The sequence below is a fragment of the Pinus tabuliformis genome, chromosome 4_1 (assembly GCF_031772625.1).
Source record: "Pinus tabuliformis cultivar Carrire ecotype Pingquan chromosome 4_1, CPIR1, whole genome shotgun sequence".
Taxonomy (NCBI): Eukaryota; Viridiplantae; Streptophyta; class Pinopsida; order Pinales; family Pinaceae; genus Pinus; species Pinus tabuliformis.
The window spans coordinates 147,075,347-147,081,346 of record NC_142303.1 but is presented as its reverse complement, the minus strand read 5'-3'; positions in this window follow the sequence as shown (position 1 = coordinate 147,081,346).

Genomic DNA, 6,000 nt, shown 5'->3' with positions numbered 1-6,000 from the left:
AACTGCCAAAAATAGTAAATGTGCTACAAATAAGGAAACTGGAAAACTATAAGAAACAATGGTGGGGGTCCAAGTGGAATTGGTAGGTGGCCACCAATATCCACCTGTATCATTCCTCCCCCCTTAGAAAGTAATGTTCCCCATTGCGTTGAGTTCCTCCATGAGATGAGGAAACTTCTGTTGAACTTGGTCCCTGGTGAGCCACTTGCCTTGGTGAAGGGGTTGGCCTGCTTTTACAACTCGATATAGTTGAATCTTCTGCTGGTGAGTGTGCTTGATCTACGTGTCCATGATCTGATCAGTTGCATATTGTTCCATGCAATCTGGATTTAACTCTATTGGTGTGAGTTGTTCTACAATGTCGGATGTGTCTAGTAATGGTGGAAGGTATGGCCGAAGGTGGTCCACATTGAACATTGGGTGCAGGCTAAGGAATGGGGGAATGTTGAGCTCAAATGCATTATCTCCCACAGCGTTGGTAACGGTGTAAGGACCATATCAGAGTGGTCTAAGTTTCCGATAGGCTCCGTAAGGCATTCCCTTTGCAAATGCAACTTGACTTTGTCGCCCACCTGAAACTTGTGTGGCACCCGATGTTCATCATGTCATTGATTGTACTTGGCATTTGATTTCTCCATAATGTTGTGGACCTGCTGGCAGATATGTTGGATGTGCTCAATTAGTTGTTTTCCTTATCTGTTTCAAATTGGACATGAGTTGAATCTTCCTAAGTAGTTGCAAATGGCATGGCCACATCAATGGGACATAGTGGTTGGAATCCCAAGCCCACTTGAAAAGGGTTGTAGACATTAGAGCTGTAGAGAGCCTGGTTATAGTTGTGTTGAACATAGGGGAGGCTCTCATCCCATGTGTGTGGATGATTTGAGTTGTACATGTGTAGAATGTGTATGATCATCATGTTGACAATCTCTGTCTGGCCATCAGTTTGGGGATGGAAGGTTGTGGACTTATTGAGTTTGGTGTCCAGCATCGACCAGAGACTAGACCAAAATGTACTGAGGAAACTGTTGTCCCTATCTAAGATGATAGACTGTGGGATCCCAAAGTGTACCCACACTCGTTCAAAGAAGAGTTTAGCAGTCGCTTCTGTTGTGATATTCTTCTTTCAAGCTGCCATAATGGCCATCTTTGAGAACCTACCGACGACCACAAAAACACAATCCTTTCCATGCTTAGTAGAAGGAAGTGCCAACATGTAATCCATGGAGATGGATTCCCAAGGTCGACTAGAGGTAGGCAGCAGAGTATAGAGGAATTGATTCTTGATGGTTGGTTTGGAAATGGCGCAGACAGTGCGGGATCTGATGTACTTCCTGACATCCTATCAAAGATTCAGCCAATAGAAATACTTCTATAGTACTACCACCATTTTCTCGACCCCAAAATTCCCAACAGCCTAACTATAGTGTGCTTCCAAAATCATCTTGGCACGCTCGCTTGATGGAACACAAAGGTGACCCAGGTGGCATAACATGGCATCCTGGAGGTGAAAATCTGGAACATGCTGACCCTCCAAGAGTGTCTAGTATGTGTGGCTGAATTTTGGGTCGATTTTGTAGAGAAGTGGCCAATCAAAAGTCTCATTCCCACAAGACTTGAGCACGGTGGTTAATGCCATGATCGGTGGTCGACTAAGGAAATATGCAACATTATTGGTGCTGCCCTTCTTATACTTGATATTCAAATGGAATTGTTGCAAGTATGTGGACCACTTCTTATGGCGATCATTCTGTAACTTCCCTTGAGTTTGTATGAACTGCAGGGGCCGGTGGTCTGTGTGGATGATCGTTTCCTTCCACAAAATGTAATGCTTCCATTGTTGGTAGGCCTACACAATGGAATGCATCTCTTTGTCATAAGTGGGATACTTTCGGACTGTGTCTGAAAGTGTCTCACTGTGATATTCCATTGGATGCCCATGTTGAGTAAAGACTGCCCCAATAACATAGTCAGAGGCATTTGTCTCGATCTCAAATGGTTGTTGCAAGTCTGGTAATGTGAGAATTGGTGTCGAACAGAGGTGATGTTTCAACTCTATGAATGCCTTTTGTTGAGATTCATACCAAAAGAACTTTGCTTTCGCTCCTCCCTTGGTGACTTGACTCAAGGGCCAAGTGATATGAGAAAATCCCAACACGAACCTGCGATAGAAGTTGGAAAGACCTAGAAAGCTGTAGAGCTCTGTCAAAGTGGTTTGAGATGGCCAATCCCGAATGACTTGGCTCTTGTTTGGATCCACATACACCCCCTTTTCATCAATAATATATCCCAGATACTGAACTTGGGTCATGCCAAAAGTGCATTTCTCCAAATTAGCACATAACTTGTATTGCCGCAATGTTTGGAGAACCTGTCAGATGTGGTGGATGTGCTCTTCCCAACTCTAGCTAAGGATTAGGATGTCATCTAGGTATACCGCTACAAATGAGTTGGTGAATGGCCGCAAGATGTCATCCATTAGCCTCATGAAGGTTGCAAGATCATTCATCAACTCGAAAGGTATAACCAACCATTCAAAAATGCCCTCCTTGGCTTTGAAGGCTGTCTTCCACGCATTGGAGGGTTCAGTTGGTACCTGGTGATATCCGGACTTCAAATCAATCTTGCTGAAATATTTTTACCCCTTCAGTTGGTCCAAAAGGTCATCAATCCATGGGATCAGGTACCTATTATGGACAATGATCTTTTTCAGCACCTGATAGTCAATATAGAGTCTCAAAGTCCCATCCTTCTTTAGTACCAACACGATCAGGCTCCCATAGGGCGATGAACTCCGTCGAATGTGACCTTTCTGCAACAGCTCTTGAATCTGCCTCTTGATTTCATCGTTATCTAGAAAGGAGTGTCGATAGATTGGTCCATTGGGCAGCGAAGCACCTGGGGTTAGATTGATGGAGTGCTTGACCTGATAGTGCAAAGGAACCCCCGCGGGGGAGGTGAAGATTTCCTCGTACTCCTCCATGACCTTGTCCATCTATAGTTGTCGTGTAGAGGGGCCCTGTCTGGAGGTCGTGGCCACCATCTTCTTCTTTCCTTGAGGGAGTATCATCAAGAAAAAAAAATTCCCAGTTTTGAAAATGAGCTTACTGCATTGTTTTGCAGTAACCAAAGGGATAGTGGTAGGCAGTGCTACCTTCGATATCCTGTACAACTTATTTCCCAAAGTAACAATAATAGCTTGAGGCCTTGACTCATATACAGCATGTTGCTTCCACAAGTATGGTTGGCCTAATAATACATCACAAACATCAAAGGGAGAAACATCACACAATACCTCATCCGTAAAGGGCTGGATGTTGTATGGAAGGTGACACTATTGTCTCATGCGAAGATCTCGTCCTTGGTGAAGCCACCTGATGGTGTATGGTTGTGGATGTGTTGTGGTTGGTAAGCCCATCCACTTCACGACCTCTACCGAAATGAGGTTCTTTTGGCTACCGCTGTAGACAATGAACTGTAGTGGGGAGTTCTTTACCAACATCTGGGAGTGGAAGAAGCACTCCTCCTCCTCTGGATATTTGGGTTCCTCCTTCTATATCTTTGTGGTGGCAATGGTGGCGTTGGGCTCTGCATCGATAATTTGCTTCCCTTTTTCATTCCCATTATCGAGTTCTAACTCAGAGTAAAACATGGATTTGATTCCAAAAACTTTAGCTTGGCCACCAGTGACTACTTGGCCTGACACTCACTTGTGTTGTGAGTGGAGCTCTTATGGAACTTACACCACTTTCCCGTGTCCTTCTTTGACATCCCAGTGTTGTCCTTTGCTTGCAGCTTTGGTGGGTTGTCCTAGGCCACCCTGCCTTGGCTTTGTCCTTTGTTCAACAGTTTGGGGGCACCTTTCCCTTGCTTTGAATTCGCAAACCCAAAGTCTCGCTTCTCTTGTTTAAATTGCTTCTTGATCTTGACAGCGTATGGATATGCTGTGTCGAGCGAGGAGATTTCCAGGAACTCTATCTCATCCTAGATGTACCTGTGTAGGTAGCCACGATATTTGAGTACCAAATGCAGATCAGAATCCTTGATACCCAACTTTGTGTGAAGGGTATGAAAAATATTGGTAAACTCTGGCACGTCTTTGTCGCTTCCCTGCCGCAGCGTGGTCCACTTTATGTATTTATCCTCATAGCTTTTGACAGGGTAGTACTTCTCCTTGATGGCATTCTCGAATGAATTCCAAGTGGGTGTGTCTAAAAAAAGTGAGGTCGTACTTTCATCCTTCTTCATGCAGTAGGTTTCCCACCAGTCCTTGACGTGGGGGGCGGCTTTGAGAAGAGCGAAAGTAATCTTTTCCCTGCTGGAAAAATCATGAACAGAAAAATACCCTTCTAGCAGATTTAACCATTTATCTATAACGTCTACATCTATCTAACCCTCAAATATGGGAATGTTAAAGTTAACTTGTACCTTAAAGGGTGTGGCACTTCCAGAGTAGTTGCTAGAAGTAGATGTGTCGCCCCTGGGTAGCCGCTGAAGGATCTGGGCAAAGTTGTCCATCATCACATTCCTTTGTCGCTTGAGGGCTTCTTCAAGCAAGATTTTGATAAGATATCATGTCCCCTCGTCTTTCTTTTCATCCACCATGGGAGGTCGTCGAGATTTGCGAGGCTAGTCTTGCAAAGGTTCGACCAGTTCAATCCCTAACTCCTTATATCCCGACCTTGTTGGGGACATGCAAAGAAAAACAGAGAAAGAGCAGACCCCTCTGATACCACTGATCTGGATTTAAACATGAACGCAAAAAATTATAGAGATAACCATAAATACAGAGATGCAACAGAAATAATACTTCATTTCATTAATGTAAAATACTGAAATATGCTTACAAACAGAAATGGAAATAAACTAGCTCAGGCGATGGTAGCTTATCCCTGAGGAGATATGTGGCAGCTACAAGCCTCTCAACTCTCTTACAATGAGGCTCGAAGGCCTATATATTGTTGAGAAACAATGGAAAACCCTAAATAGCCAAAACCATAACCCTAGGAGATGAAGCGCCAAACTATGGGCCCCATTTTGGGTAAATTGGTACATCAACTTCCTGGGGTCATAACATTGGCATACAATTTCCATTTGACATGCAAAATACCCTGTTAGAAAGATCTATTTGAGGAATATAGCTTTGGGTTGAGATACATTGGTCTATGGACCCATGTTGCTCCCATTTTTCCCAAAAAACTTCATTGAGGGCCTCAAAATGGCTCTGGAAGTTCAAGACCTGAAAAACTGCCAAAAATAGTAAATTGTGCTACAAATAAGGAAACTGAAAAAATAAAAGAAACAATGGTGGGAGTCCAAGTGGAATTGGCAGGTGGCCACCAATATCCACCTGGATCAGGAGTTCCTAGCAAACTTCCACGAGGCCCAGCAGGAAACCAAGTCATTCCACTATGCTTGGACGATGTTATCCATTGTGCTCATTGCATGGATATTTCTAGAGGATAGGCAATTTCCTCCTCTCGAGGAAGGATTGTCGGAGGCCGCACAATTCACCTATTTATGGTCTATGAAGGATGCCTCGCGGGTTACAGAAACAAAGATATTTTGGACTTTTAAGGAAATGGATATCCATATGGAAATCAATCAGTGTCCAAGGTTGTCCCCAACCTTTTGCACGCAGCTATCAGCCTACGCGGCATTCAAGGCTAACTTCCACAGAGTCTATATCCAAGCACGGAAGGATCCAGAGCAGAAATGGCACTAGTTTCCCTATTTGGTGTCAGAAACGGATGTGCAGGAGATCATAGGATTATGGCCTACAGAGTGGTGTGCCCCATCAAAATTAGATGTTGGAACAAGCACAGGCGTGGAAAGTTCTACTGCGCAAAAAAGAAAGGAGGCCACTCAGAAAGTTATGCATACCCTAATAGAACATAAAAAGAAGGAAGCTACAGAAAAGGCTCACATAGAGCAAGAGTGCACTGCTAAGGAGCGGTCGGAAAAATAGCAGCATGAGTCACAGAAAGATGATAAGTCACC